This window comes from Brassica napus, chromosome C8, assembly GCF_020379485.1.
Source record: "Brassica napus cultivar Da-Ae chromosome C8, Da-Ae, whole genome shotgun sequence".
NCBI lineage: Eukaryota > Viridiplantae > Streptophyta > Magnoliopsida > Brassicales > Brassicaceae > Brassica > Brassica napus.
In genome coordinates, this window is record NC_063451.1 from 2,722,460 (window position 1) to 2,737,507 (window position 15,048).

General features: G+C 37.2%; 2 pseudogenes; one reads left to right on the top strand and one right to left on the bottom strand.

Moving 5' to 3' along the window:
• Nucleotides 1-4,010: 4,010 nt before the first annotated feature.
• Nucleotides 4,011-14,935, bottom strand: LOC125591434 (annotated as a pseudogene).
• Nucleotides 9,848-9,948, top strand: LOC125592153 (annotated as a pseudogene).
• Nucleotides 14,936-15,048: the final 113 nt, after the last annotated feature.

Sequence of the window (15,048 nt, forward strand, 5' to 3'; positions counted from 1 at the left end):
TGATGGATCAAATAACCATGATGATTCACTCGTTACTTAATTGTTACCAATCATCATCGCAGTTGTCTGAGACACAATGATTAGCTCGTGATATGAAATTTAATTGTTTAGGCAGAAGACGTTGCTTCATCAACTTAATTATGTGATCGCCTTTGACGGCCGTTTTATGACAAGAGGGTCTCGACTTCATCATGTCTTTCATGCCTTCTTCTTCCATTTTCAACATGTAGATGCAATGTCATGACGGTCTTTGTGTGAATAGAAGGAACATAAAAAAAAATTCTCAGAAAAGACAACATCTTTAGTTTTAGTTTTCAAAAATAATCTATGTACCGGAGGAGAAAGAAAGGAAGACGACAATAAAGGAACTTTATAGACACTTTTAACGATTTTTAATGTAAAAGCTCCTAGAGCATGTTTCATTTGGATAGAAACCCCTTAATTTATGATTCAACAAATAAACCCTCAAAACCGTTTAACAATACACTGGTTTCATTTGTTATTGTACAATTTAACAAATGGACCATTATTTTTGAATTATTAATTTTAAAATCCATTAATTTATTATTTTAAATTTCAATTCTACATTAATCTCTTCTCCATCACTATGTATAATGTAGATTCCTTCAATAGTTTAGAACTTACTCATCTGTTTTTTTTTCTTTTGTTAGAATAGTTCACCGGAATTTTTTTATTCCACTTTATCATTTTATGTTGTTAACATTTCTTTTGGTCCGCATTTATAAAACTAAATAATTGCTAAAAATAAATATTAAAGATTCTAAATGCTGATGACTAGAATATAATTTGAGCCATTCAAAAAACTTTATAAATCTATATTTGACCCCAAAAAAATTATTTGACAAAAGTTATATTACATACTTTCATAGATATTAACAAAACAATAGTTTTTTCTGGGTAAAATAACAGCAATTACAAACTCAAATCATAATAAAATTACGTAACAATAAAAACAAATGTGCATTATTATTTTGATATAAACACATAAAGACATGCTGACATTTTAGGAAAAGAATAAAGAAAACACACATGATGGATCAAATAATGGACCATGATGATTCACTCGTTACATAATTGTTACTAGTCACCATCACAGTTGTCGGAGCCACAATGATTAGCTCATGACATGAAATATAACTGTTTAGGCAGACGACATTGCTTCATCAACTCAAATATGTGATCGCCTTTGAAGACTGTTTTAGGTCAAGCGGGTCTCGACTCATCATCTTTTTCACGCCTTCCTCTTCTATCCTCAACATGTAGATGCAATGCCATGGCGGTGTTTGTGTAAACAGAAGGAACAAGAAAAATGTCTCATAAAAAACAACATTTTTAGTTTTAGTTTTCGGAAAAATAATATATGTACCGGAGGAGAAGGAAAGGAAGACAACGATAAAAGACTTGTATAAACACTGTTTAGGATTTTTAATGTAAAAGCCCCTAGAGTGTTTCATTTGGATAGAAACCCCTTAATTTATGATTCAACAAATAAACCCTCTAAATAAATTTTCTTAACATAACAGCTTGTCCAACCAGTTTAACAATACACTAGTTTCATTTGTTATAGTATTGTTTAACAAATGTACTATTATTTTTGAATTATTATAATTAAAATCCGTTTATTTATTATTTTAATTTTCAATTCTACACGAATCTCCTCTCCATCACTATGTAGATTACATCGATAGTTAAGAACTTGATAATCTGTTTTTTTTTCGTTAGAACAATTCATTAGAATTTTTTTATTCAACTTTATCATGTTTATGTTGTGGCCATTTCTTTTCCTCAGCATTTATAAGGCTAAATAATTTCTAAAAATAAATATTAAAGTTTCGGAATGATGATGACTAGGATATAATTTAGCCATTTAAAAACCTAATAAACTATATTTGACCCCAAAGAAATTATTTGAAAAAAGTTATATTTCATACTTTCATAGATATTAACAAAAAATAGTGTTTTTCTGAGTAAAATACCAGCAATTACAAACTAAAATTACAACACAATCACGTAATAATAAAAACTTACACCACAAGGTGCATTATTATTTTGATACAAACACATAATGACATGATGATATTTTTGAAAAAGAAAAAAGAAAACACACATGATGGATCAAATAATGGACCATGATGATTCACTCGTTACTTAATTATTACCAGTCACTATCGCAGTTTTCTGAGCCACAATGATTAGCTCGTGACATGAAATCTAACTGTTTGGCAGACGACATTGCTTCATCAACTCAAATATGTGATCACCTTAGACTATTTTTTCAGGCCAAGTGTGTCTCGACTTTGTCATGTCTTTCACACCTTCTTCTTCCATCTTCAAAATGTAGATGCAGTGCCATGGCGGTATTTGTATGAACAGAATGAACAGAAAAAAATTTCCAGAAAAGACAACATCTTTAGTTTTAGTTTTAAGAAAATAATCTATGTACCGGAGGAGAAGTAAAGGAAGACGACGATAAATGAACTTTATAGACACATTTAAGGATTTTTAATGTAAAATCCCCTAGAGTATGTTTCATTCGGATAGAAACCCCTTAATTTATGATTCAACAAATAAACCCTTCAAGTAAACTTTCTTAACATAACAGCCCCTCCAAACCGTTTAACAATATATTGGTTTCATTTGTTATTGTACTGTTTAACAAATGTACCATTATTTTTGAATTATTATTTTTAAAATACATTTATTTATTATTTTAATTTTCAATTCTACATTAATCTTCTCTCCATCACTATGTATAATGTAGATTCCATCAATAGTTGAGAACTTGCTAATATGTTTTTTTTTCTTTTGTTAGAATAGTTAACTGAATTTTTTTTATTCCAGTTTATCATATTTATGTTGTGAACATTTCTTTTGTTCTGCATTTATAAAACTAAATAATTGCTAAAACTAAATGTTAAAGTTTTTGAATGCTATAGTATATAATTTAAGCCGTTCAAAAAACCTTATAAATTTATATTTGACCCCAAAGAAATTATTTGACAAAAGTTACATTACATACTTTCATAGATATTAACCAAACAATAGTTTTTTTTCTGGGTAAAATAACAGCAATTACAAACTAAAATCACAACACAATCACTTAATAATAAAAACTTACACCACAAGGTGCATTTTTATTTTGATACAAACACATAACGACATTATGATATTTTTGGAAAAGAAAAAAGAAAACACATATGATGGATCAAATAATGGACCATGATGATTCACTCGTTACTTAATTGTTACCAATCACTATCGCAGTTATCTGCTATAATAATTAGCTCGTGACATGAAATCTAAATGTTTAGGCAGACGACGTTGATTCATCAACTCATATATGTGATCACCTTTGACGACTGTTTTAGGCCAAGCGGGTTTTCACTTCATCATGTCTTCCACACCTTCTTTCATCTTCAACATGTAGATGCAGTGCCATGACGGTGTTTGTGTGAACAGAAGGAACAAAACAAATTTCCAGAAAAGACAACATCTGTAGTTTTAGTTTTCGGAAAATAATCTCCGTACCTGAGGAAAAGGAAAGGAAGACGACGATAAAGGAACTTTATAGACACTTTCATAGATATTAACAAAAAATAATTTTTTTCTGGGTAAAATAACAGCAATTACAAACTAAGCTTATGTAACCACTTCATTTGGTAATTAATAATATTTACATTTTATCAAATAAAAAAAAGACTTGTCAAAAGATTGAGAGGCATTTCTTTGTCTAGTAACAGGTCTGTATAGATGGAGTCCTCGTTTCATTCCACAAATGGGGTTCAAGTGGCTTATGATGTAACAATAAGCGACAAGACCTCAACAAGGTGCTATTAATGGTTTACGTAGGCAAACTTTTAGCTCAGCTGATGTTAAAACCTAGAGGAGAGATTGCAGCATATGTTTAGAGAGTTTCACCAACGGCGACGTGCTCATTTCCTTGCCATGTACCCATAGTTTCCATTCATTGTGCTTAAATCCTTGGCTTAAAACTTGTGGAGATTGCCCTTATTGCCTTAGAGCCATAGCTAAATAATTTTAAAACCTGTTAGTAGAATCTTTCCCTATCCATGGGCACAGGCGTCTTCTGTTCTTGACAAATCACAAGGTGAGCTATTATTTATATGTTCTTCGCAAATGTTACATAACAATAGTTTTTTTTGTAAAATAACAATCCATACAAACTTAAATCACAAGGTGAGTTATTATTTTTTGAGTGATTTGTTTTAATACAGTCACATAATAATAAAAACTTAACATCACAAGGTGGATTATTATTTTGATACAAACACATAATGACATAATGATATTTTAAGATAAAAAGAAAACACACATAATGGATCATACAATAGACCATGATGATTCACTCTTTACTTAAATGTTCCCTTTTACCATCGCAGTTTTCTGAACCACAACCGTTACCTTGTGGCATGACGAATCAAACTGTATAGGCGCACGACGTTGCTTCATCAATTCAAAGATGTGATTGCTTTTGACGACTGTTTTAGGCCAAGCGGGTCTTCATTTCATCTTCTCAACCCATGCGGCTACGTTGGGACGTGAATAGATCAAGTCTTTCACGCCTTCTTCTTCCATTTTCAACATGTAGTGAATGGTTGGGAGATGATGAAGATCCGCTAAAGTAAAGCTTTATCCGGCTAAGTAAGGAGACTCGGCTAAACGAGCCTCGTAGATGTTGAGGATTTGTGATAACTTATCTTTGTTTTCTTGAAGCGGTGTAAAGTCGGTGTGTAACGGCCCGATCCCCCGGCGCCCGACTGGGGTTATCGAAAGGGCGTTATGGACACGTGTCTACTCATTTAGACAATCCTACGTGTCTCGTTACTGGTCCCAAGAGTCGACGGACGCATAACTGATGTTAGGAGTTTTCAAGGCTCATAAGACAAATGATGTAGTATAAAAGATTGTCGAACCAATTCTGAGGGATTTCAAAGCACTGGGAATGCAAGTACTTACTTAATCTAAGTGCAACCGATGATTTAGAAGGTTTTCTAAACTAATGATTAATGCTAATGCAGTTGCAGAATAATAAAAGCGATAAATGAAATGACTTTCTTAACTAAAGGAAAAGAGAACTCATGGGCATAGGAATTAGACCTTGGGTGATCAAGTTTCGAACTAAGGATGGCAAATGATCAATCAAACTATCAACCTTAAGTTTAGACACAATCTTAAACAAACTCTATGTATAGATGAATGTTCATTTACTAACAAATTTCAAACATCAAATGTCTTTGGTTGAATAATATGAAAGCAATCATTACTAACAAGTCTAATGGCTATCTTAGCACCTTTAAAAACAAATGTCTTTGGCAAAGTGTGCTAAAAACTTAGGAGAGTTGTCTCAGGCATTTCATCGAACACCTTTCGGTTGGAAAATGCCTAAGGATCAACTTTTGAGGGGCCAACTCAGAAGATGCATTAAGAATACTCTACTAGCAAGGATTAAGAATGATCTACACTAAAACATCATAACTCTAACCTAATCACCCTTAATCTCCCTAACCCATGAATTCAAAAGGTGATTACTCACTATTCCTCATGATTCCTCTTAAACCCATATTGGATTTCAGATTAATCATTTAGAGAAAATACAGATAATAGAATAGAAATCAACAGTAGAACATGTGATCAATGAATCAAAGAGATCCCCTTTTCCAAGGTTTTTGGTGGTTTTCTTCCGAACAAAAGATATCCCGCCTCCAATGGCTTACAAAGTATTAAAACATAGGTTTTTTGGAAGTGCAAAACGTGCATACAAATGACCAAAAGGTCCGCGAGAAATCATAATTTTCGGCAGCAAAATAACGCGGAGCGACTTGCAGGTGTCGCTCCGGGAAGTCGCTCCAGGGCCGATTTTGGTGTCTCCGGACGAGAGGACGCGAGCGACCTTGGTGTGTCGCTCCAACAGGTCGCTCTAAACATCGGGAGCGACTTCGGCACGTCGCTCTGGGAGGTCGCTCCAGGGTCAAATCTGTGTGTCTCCGGACGTGAAAACGCTCTGGGAAAGTCGCTCCGGGATGTGGTGCACAGCGACTTCATGTAGTCGCTCCGGGAAGTCGCTCCAGGCAGTGCTCGTCCAAAGATCACTCTAATCACCTCCTTTGAGCTCCAAATGCACCCAAATGTCTCCAAGAACTCCATGTGGTACTCCAATACCTAATAAAGACATATGTATGCAAAATGCAACCTAGACATGGCTAAATCCTAATCTATATGATGAAAATGCACATGAATAAATGGATAAAACAATGTAAATATGGAAGATATCAACTCCCCCAAACTTATTCTTTTACTTGTCCTCAAGTGAACTTTCTAGAACTCATAGGGAGAGAGGTTTGAAGGTGGGAGCTCATAGCCAAAAGAAACACACAAAGCACTCAAATAAACATCTAAATTCAGCATTAGTACACCCTCTCTTATTATACTCTAGCTTCTCTAGGCCTATCTCAACTCTTTTCATCCCTACACTCATCATCATGCATTCACACATGTAAATCAGCCAACTCTCAAGTTCATTAAGCATAGCATCAAGTGAATTCTTGCAAATGGTCAATTGGTCCAAATCATTTGGGTAAGGGGAAGCTTTTTAGTCAAGTGAGTCAAGGGGTTCAAGATATATGATATTTAAGGTGGTATACTCTCAAGACAAGTAGCCTTGACATTGCACATAATATATCTAAGAAATGGATCAACTCATGCATACAATGCTCAATCTCCATTGTTCTACCCTTTTCCCAAACATATATGATATACATTCATTTCCCCATTCCAAACCCAACTCACATCTCTCACCCAAAGACTTCAAAATCATTTCCCTACATAAAACTCTCTTTTTTTTTTTTACAAGGGATTTCTTACACTTTTTGAACACCTCTTAGCTCATACTAATTTTGCTAGCCTCCTTTCTTTATTCTTTCTCTTCTTTTTTTTTTCTTTTCTCTCTTTTTTTTTTTTTTTTTTGGGGCCAAGACTTTTCACAAATTGAGCTAGAAGTTTCTCTACTTATCTCATAAAGACTAGTCAATTAAGCACAAGAGTTCACTCTTTTCCTTCAACTTTCTCATACTCCCAAATCAAACTTTACAACACTCACCCCCATCCTATGGCTAGACAATAATGTGCCTAATCTAGCAAGAATGAAGATCAAGCATTGTCGTTCACGATACTCTCAACATTATGTGCATGTAAGACTTTCCTAAAAAGGCCTCACTCATCAATCAATGAAGGCTTAAAAGGAGGAAGGGATTTTGGAGAGAGGTCTACCACTAGAGGTTGTCAAAAAGATTGGCATAAAGGATGTGACAACTCAAGTGTGTATATCCATGATTCAGTACAGAAGGGACCATGAGCAAGATGCATTAAGTTCGTTCAGTTCAAATAAGGTTGTAGTTGGCTTCAAAGACTGAGTTTCAGCAATCAACAAGTTTCAGGAAGAGTTTTCAAGGCTCGAAGAATACAAGTCTTTTTGAGAGGTGCATAAGCTACTCAGGTGCAAAGTTGTGTTCTTTACAAGGCATTTAAAATCATTGCTCCAAATGCAAGTGAATGCAACCTATATGCTCTAGACTCTCCTAGAAATGCAAATGATGCAAACTAAATGATTTTTTTATATACAAATAGGTATGCAATGCATGACCCAATGAAACAACATCAAAGCAAACATGATCAAATACTTGGTACCTCCCCCAGACTTAAGTCACACAGTCTCTGTGTTGTCAAGTGTAGGAGAGATACCCAAAGATGAAGCTAAAATACAGAAAGGTAATGGTATATACAATGGAATGGTGGTGGAGTGGTACCTCAAGTGGAAAGTGGAGAAGGAGGATCCTTCTCACCTTCAAAAGTGATGGTGAGGACCTGAGAGAGAAGCTCTTGAAGCTTGATTGGATCATCTTGGAGCTGATGAGTCCTTGTGGCCTTCTTGTCATGAGCAGCCTTTGTGGCTCTACTCACCTCCTCCTTTTTAGCACTTTTCAAGTGCTCATCACACATCTCATTAGAGGACTCTCCATCAAGACTTTTTTCTCACTAACAACCACTGCATCCTTGATCTTCTCAGTGGAGGGGTCTCTACAAGTGATGGTTCTACAATACTCAACATCCAGTGGAGACTGAATTGGGTAAGAGACAGCTTTGTTCACATTGAGGAGTGTGACCTTCTTTTTGGAAAAATCGATGCAAGCACCCACAGTAGTAAGGAATGGTGTGCCCAAGATCAATGGAACTCTCTTCTCAGTTGCCATCTTCAAGACAGTGAGGTCTATAGGGATGGTGCAAGATCCAATCTTCAAAGGGAAATTCTTGATGAGACCAATAGGGGTAGTAGAAGAAGAATCCCCAAACGTGAGAGAGGAAGTATCTGGCTCCATGTGTTCAATCTCAAGACTCTTCACCATCTCCATTGAGATCACATTCACACTTGCACCAGAATCAACAAGAGCATCATCAAAGGAGAGCTTACCAAGGAAGCAAGACAAGGTGAATTTCCCTTGGGATTCTAGTTTAGGGAGAGACTTTGGTGTGATGGCTGGATCAAGTTTCAAAGTTGAAATGTTGAGAAGCTCTGCTACTTCTGCTTGGTGGTCTACAATGTCCTTGATGAACATCATTTGTACATGAGCCTCACGCATACCCGAGATCTCCGGAAGCTTAACTCCAATATCACTTAGGTCTTTTCTGAACTTGGAAATCACCTTCTTTTGAGCTTTGGTGAGAACCCTTTGTGGAAATCGGAGCTTGTCATAGGGTGACTGCTCAACCTCAGTGGTGTCCTCTAGATTGACCTCTTTTAGCTTCTGGTCAGCTCTCTTCGCAACTGGTTTCTCAGTCCTGGGTTCATCTCCCTTCAAAATCTTTGCTTCAACCATTTTGTCAGCTTCCTCCACAATATTTGCTTCAGCTGTTGCTACAATCAGATGCTCAACCTGTTCAATCTCAGTTCCAAACACCAATCTTAAAATTTCATCTACCTATTTCTTGTGGTTACTCAATTCAATCCTTGAAGAAGTGGTAGAGAGGACAACATTGCAATACTCCTTGGGTTTTTGGTCAGATTTTCCAGGTAGAGACCCTTGCTGGCGATTCTGGTGAGTGGTCATGGAAGCAAACTGGTTTTCCAAAGCCCTGAACTTGTTGTTGAGCTCATTGTAACTTCCATCAATCTTGGAGTGAAGGTTCTTCAACTCATATCCAACCTGCTTCTCACTTCTAGTCTGAGACTCCAAGATCTGTTTCAGTAGAACATCAGTGCTGCTTTCCTGAGGAGTAGAGGTAGAAGGATTAGCTTGTTGTTGAGAAGACTGGTTCCCTTTGTTGGAGAAACCCGGAGGAGGGTTTTGCTGAGGCTGATAGTTGCCTTGCTGGTTGTTCCTAGGCTGATAACCACTCTGTTGGTTGTTAGGATAGGATTTCTGTTCGTAGTTATTGTATTGAAAGTTGGGCTCTTTCTTGTACCAACTGCCATTGTTGTTGATGAAACACAGCTCTTCTTGACCTTCCAAGCCCTCAACCTCATTGACCCCAGGTGGTGCATCTTGGTTTGGGTTACCAACAAAGTTCAGCTGCTCTTAGGTGGATTTATCAGCAATGAGTATGTCTATCTTATCCTGTAGAGCCTTTAACTCCTTCCTCGTCTGCTTGTCATCTGTTCTACTGTCTCTGTCGTGGTCTCCACTGTAGAGTGCGTCACTCTTTACCATGTTGTCAACCAGCTCCTCTGCATCTTCCTCAGTTCTTCCCAAGAAGAACCCATTGCTAGCTGTATCCAATCTGGCTCTGTACTTAGGAAGAGCTCCCCTGTAGAATGTGTGGGCATTGAGCTTGGTAGCCTTTCAATCTCTCCCAGGCTTCACTTAATCCTTCCAAGCCCTTCTGTTGAAAGCTGGAGATCTCATTTCTCAGCTTAGCAGTTCTTGAAGTAGAGAAGAAATTCTCTAAGAATGATTTCTTGCAGTCATCCCAAGTGGTGATAGAGTCGCTGGGTAGAGACTTCTCCCACTGACGCGCCTTATCCCCCAAAGAGAAAGGGAATAACTTCAGCTTTAAGGAATCCTCTGACACACCATTGGTTTTTGACAACCCACAGTAGCTGTCGAACCTGTCCAAGTAATCGAATGGGTCTTCTAAAACCAAGCCATGATATTTGTTGTTCGCGATCACGTTGAGTAATCCTGACTTGACCTCAAAGTTGTTGGCTGCCACAGCCTTTGCTCGGATTCCCAGTCTATGACCATGAATGTTGGGCCGGTCATAAGTACCAATGGGTCGAGCTGCCCGCGGTTGATGTTCTGCCCCTTGCGGTGGATCTGCCATATCAATATCCAATCTCTGCAAGTGGGCATGTTGCTCTTCTTCTCTTCTAGCTCTAGCACACTCTCTCTCTAAAGCTCTGATGTCTGCTACTATTGGAACTAGGTTTGATGAACCCCTGGTCCTCAAATTCATACACCTGAAAGTTAAAGGTAGGTGAAGAAGAAGAATCAGTAACAAAACAAAATTAAAATGACTTAGTCTCAAGGAAGTGACTAAATCTCAATGTTCAAATCTACTCAGAACCCGACAACGGCGCCAATTTGATGTTAGGAGTTTTCAAGACTCCTAAGACAAATGATGTAGTATAAAAGATTGCCGAACCAGTTCTGAGGGATTTTAAAGCACTGAGAATGCAAGTACTTGCTTAATCTAAGTGCAACCGATGATTTAGAAGGTTTTCTAAACTAATGATTAATGCTAATGCAGTTGCAGAATAATAAAAGCGATAAATGAAATGACTTTCTTAACTAAAGGAAAAGAGAACTCATGGGCATAGGAATTAGACCTTGGGTGATCAAGTTTCAAACTAAGGATGACAAATGATCAATCAAACTATCAACCTTAAGTTTAGACACAATCTTAAACAAACTCTATGTCTAGATGAATGTTCATTTACTAACATATTTCAAACATCAAATGTCTTTGGTTGAATAATATGAAAGCAATCATTACTAACAAGTCTAATGGCTATCTTAGCACCTTTAACAACAAATGTCTTTGGCAAAGTGTGCTAAAAGCTTAGGAGAGTTGTCTCAGACATTTCATCGAACACCTTTCGGGTGGGAAATGCCTAAGGATCAACTTTTGAGGGGCCAACTCAGAAGATGCATTAAGAATACTCTACTAGCAAGGATTAAGAATGATCTACACTAAAACATCCTAACTCTAACCTAATCACACTTAATCTCCCTAACCCATGAATTCAAAAAGTGATTACTCACTGCTCCTCATGATTCCTCTTAAACCCATATTGGATTTCAGATTAATCATTTAGAGAAAATACAGATAATAGAATAGAAATCAACAGTAGAACATGTGATCAATGAATCAAAGAGATCCCCTTTTCCAAGGTTTTTGGTGGTTTTCTTCCGAACAAAAGATATCCCGCCTCCAATGGCTTACAAAGTATTAAAACATAGGTTTTTTGGAAGTGCAAAACGTGCATACAAATGACCAAAAGGTCCGCGAGAAATCATAATTTTCGGCAGCAAAATAACGCAGAGCGACTTGCAGGTGTCGCTCCGGGAAGTCGCTCCAGGGCCGATTTTTGTGTCTCCGGACGAGAGGACGTGAGCGACCTTGGTGTGTCGCTCCAACAGGTCGCTCTGAACATCGGGAGCGACTTCGGCACGTCGCTCTGGGAGGTCGCTCCAGGGTCAAATATGTGTGTCTCCGGACGTGAAAACGCGAGCGACTTCGTGCGGTCGTTCTGGGAAAGTCGCTCCGGGATGTGGTGCACACGACTTCATGTAGTCGCTCCGGGAAGTCGCTCCAGGCAGTGCTCGTCCAAAGATCACTCTAATCACCTCTTTTGAGCTCAAAATGCACCCAAATGTCTCCAGGAACTCCATGTGGTACTCCAATACCTAATAGAAACATATGTATGCAAAATGCAACCTAGACATGGCTAAATCCTAATCTATATGATGAAAATGCACATGAATAAATGGATAAAACAATGTAAATATGCAAGATATCAATAACCTTCTTTGAAATACCGTCACACCCACACCCATATACTTCTACTTACAGTCCTGCACACAGGGAAATGGAAGGGAAGGATGAGCAACAAGTTTCTCAGTGAAGTGACTCTAGACCAGCCTACCTGCATGACACTCTATACTACTCTATGCGGGAATTTGGGCTGACTAGCCACTACAATCAGTTAATGCAACTTAACATTTCATACCATCATCATTACAAATCATTCACAATTCTCTACATTTCTAGTAACCTAACGATCAACCAGTACAATGATCTCACTCATTGCCCCACACATCAAACCATAGACTTAACCGACTCGATATACAAGACTGACTCCACCTTATGACACCTTTATCACACAAACATTTTTATATTCCGCCTCTCGCGGTTGGCACACTTTTTATAACCCGCCTCTCGCGGCTGGCTCTTCTTTCTTGCCCCGTAGGTAGCTCTCGCTAGACCACTACCTCATATTTCCTGTGGGTGCCCCAACGGGACACTACCCCACAGTTCCTATAGGTGCCTAGCGTAGAGTTATTACCCCGCGGCTTATATAACCTAGACTCTAGACTCCCACCCATTCTCGGTGGTCCAAACAGGACTTCAAACAGGTTCATTGACACGTTCACCTTCTCATTCACCTTCTCATTCTCATTCTCTTTCACTTTCACATTCACTTAGACTCTTACTCATACACGTTCACTAGACGCCACCCGTTATCGGTTTCTCACACAATACACATCGCACTCAAGTTCTGCTTACAATAACATTAACAATCAATACTCATCAATCATCTTAGCATTCGCTTCTTCTAGCATCCTAGCTTTATTCACAATCAACCCATGAGACTACACATCCAATCATACAAGCATCATTCATCAACCAATCATCATCACAACAACATAAACCAGTTCATTAAGTCCCATTTATCAGTATGAGTGTTCTTATGCATCATGATCCATTCATCTATCATCCTAACAATAACATGTTCTATCAACCTAGCTCTCAAACATGGACTACTCAATCCTAACTCCAACATAAAAGAGTATACAGAATCATGAGAGAAAGTTAGGTTCAAGACATTCCACCTTAGCCTAGATCTGGATCCGGATCTGGAAACAAGAGACAAGAGAGAGGAGATCTGAACAGATCTGGAACAAAGAAACAAGAGAGCTGCGAGATCTGACCACCACCACCAATCGGCTGTAACAACCACCACCACCACACGGCACCGGCGAGGAGGAGGGAGAGAGGAGAGAGAAGAGAGAGAGGGCGCAGGGGAGAGAGAGAGCTCGACAGCTAGGGTTTTCGGTTTCTGGGAATTCTCTGCAGAGCTTCGCTTCAATTTCTGAATGAGACAAAAGAATGGGCTGCAACTCTTTTTATAGGAAGGGGTGAAGGGAACCCTAGATTTTTGTCAAATGGGCCGTAGAGAAACTCATTCTTTTATGAAAATTTTAGGGCCAGGAACCGAGCCGTTACACGGTGGCTAAACCTTGATATGGTTTTATGACGAGTTCGTTGATGAGAGTTGATGCTAAAGGAAGAAACTGATTTGTATATATTTCCATCCACATCGATACTATTGCCCTCTCTTTGGGATCATTTGATCATTTGATAATAGGTCTGTTCCAACGTCTTTGTATTGTTCTGCTAGGTATCGCGTGATTGCCTTTGATTCTATATAAAATTATTTAAAACATACGTTAATGATGAATTGTTTTTGATACTTAAAAGCATCTGTAGTGCATGGTCAATCATGACTGAAATCATAGTGGAAAGATTCGAACCATGTTCGTTGTATTTTCAAAATGAGTCATTCAACTATTGACCCACTATAAATAGATTCATCTTATATATGTGATTAGGTTTTCATTTTTTTCACAATACATAAAAAAAAAATTCAAAACATTAATATATATATATATATATATATATATATATACAAAACTTCGTATTAGAGTTTGATTATTATTTGTTTTTAGTGGACATAAAGACATGATTAATACCAAAAAGCTTAAGATCACCATCTTCAAGAACCGGGACTTGACCAAATGGCTGAAAAGATAGTCATACAAACAAAATATGTAGTCATAAATTAATGAAAGTTTAGAAAATTTCAAAGATATATATTAGTCAAGAGTTAGGAGAGTTGTACGTTGAGATTAGAGAGAAAAGTTTTGGTCCTAGTTTCACCAGCAACCCAATCTACGAAGACAAGTTCAAAATCAAGATTTTTTTTTTTTTTTTTTTGCTAAAAGAAATCAAGATTTTTTTCATGCAGACAATATATTGCTGGCAACCCAGAAAAAAAAGGCCACAGTGGAGCTTCATCTTCTGATCTACCATGTTTGGTTTCTTTGTCTATTCACTTGATTACTGATTCACTTCGACTCTCATGATCTCCCTATTTATAGGTAGAGAGAAACTAATTAATTATATCTATTGACTTTGAGTATATCAATAACAGATATATAACCTTTCGGGATTCTAAGAGTTCATGTATAATCAGGGGCGAAGCCAGTAAAGCAGCTGTGTGTGCACATGCACCCATAGTTTTATGACTATTAAGGAGTTTTGTATGTAAAAATTGTAAGTTTCAGCTAGCTAAAATGGTTAATGTTTACTTGTGCAACGCTAAATATCTGGGGTTCGACACCAACTATGCTATTTATTTTGCCCTTTATGAATTTTCCACCCACTAAAAATAGTTCCTAGCTTCGCCCCTGTGTATAATTGAAATTAGGTATCAAGGTGGTGATTGTTACCATTAGTTTTTGGTTTCAGTTTTTGGTTTTTAGATTTTGGTTTTAGATTTTGGTTTTTGGTTTTTAACTTTTAGATTTTGGTTTTTGATTTTCAGCTTTTGGTTTTGGTTTTTGGTTTTTAGATTTTGGTTTTGCTGTATTCTTAGTTTTTTTTTTATAAAATAAGCAATACATTGTTTTAAAATAATAATTTTAAAAACAATTACCATTAAAATTTATC